At 32.9% G+C, this 1,230-nt stretch overlaps 1 pseudogene; it reads right to left on the bottom strand.

The window, feature by feature from the left end:
- Nucleotides 1-384: 384 nt before the first annotated feature.
- On the bottom strand, nt 385-529 carry LOC145277288 (U2 spliceosomal RNA; annotated as a pseudogene).
- Nucleotides 530-1,230: the final 701 nt, after the last annotated feature.

The following is a 1,230-nucleotide window of genomic DNA, read 5'->3' as shown; positions in this document are numbered from 1 at the left end:
ACCAAAAATAATAATTGTCCCAGTATAGAGGGTTTCCCCTCCATTGACTGGTACAAATTATCTAAAGTGCAGCATCTGCCGGAACAGATACTACACTTTGATCTTGGCCAAAAGGCCAAGTAGATGGTATTTATTTGCTCCCCCACTGAGCAAATTAGGCACAAGGCCGTTTTTAATGTGAGGTAAAAACCAGCTCCCCTAAAAGGGGTCACTCTGGTTACCAAAAATAATAATTGTCCCAGTATAGAGGGTTTCCCCTCCATTGACTGGTACAAATTATCTAAAGTGCAGCATCTGCCGGAACAGATGGTATTTATTTGCTCCCCCACTGAGCAAATTAGGCACAAGGCCGTTTTTAATGTGAGGTAAAAACCAGCTCCCCTAAAAGGGGTCACTCTGGTTACCAAAAATAATAATTGTCCCAGTATAGAGGGTTTCCCCTCCATTGACTGGTACAAATTATCTTAAGTGTAGTATCTGCCGGAACAGATACTACACTTTGATCTTGGCCAAAAGGCCAAGTAGATATTATGTAACAAAAAAGAACACCGTTTTTTCTCAAACTGAAATAGACTCATATCACTTTTCTAAAGTCAATATTTTATTGTTCCAAACTGCCACTGCAGAAAATATCCTTGTAGAATAAGGTGATCCGTGGAGTTACATTAAAGCATGCAATCTTCTAATATGAGGAAATTAAAAATCTACAGTGTGTCAAACGTTTGATTTGGGTGAAAAACAATAACATATACATACCATAAAATATACATTATATTGTATACGCGCAGTCGTGCTTGTTTGTGACATTACCTTAAGCCATAATTTTTAAATCGTTCTATACTTTTATTTACTTTTAATTCGGTTTCTTGAATCAAGTTTTATTCTTGTTATTTTATATGTTTTTATTATTCATCTTATATTTTTGCTTTTGTACTTTATATCATTCCTTCTATCTCCCGGCCGTTTGCCATTATTTGCGTTCTTTATTTCATATATTCGTGTTGAATTTTTGGATTACATTTTCTTAATGTATTTAATTTTCTTTGTCCTAATTTTTTATATTTTTATTTTGAATTTTTTTTAATTTTTATCGCTTCTATTTTGTGTAAGATCCTTATTTACGATATATTCCCGTTCTTTAGATATTATTTTGAAATCTATTTACCATTACTTCTGCTTATATTTCTTTTTCGCATTTTTTAATTCTTTATTCTAGTTTCACTTATTCAA

This window comes from Euprymna scolopes, chromosome 5 (genome assembly GCF_053919585.1).
Source record: "Euprymna scolopes isolate OS-2025 chromosome 5, ASM5391958v1, whole genome shotgun sequence".
In the NCBI taxonomy this organism is placed as follows: Eukaryota; Metazoa; Mollusca; class Cephalopoda; order Sepiida; family Sepiolidae; genus Euprymna; species Euprymna scolopes.
The sequence above is the reverse complement of the archived record's forward strand: the minus strand, read 5'-3'. Positions and strand labels throughout refer to the sequence as shown.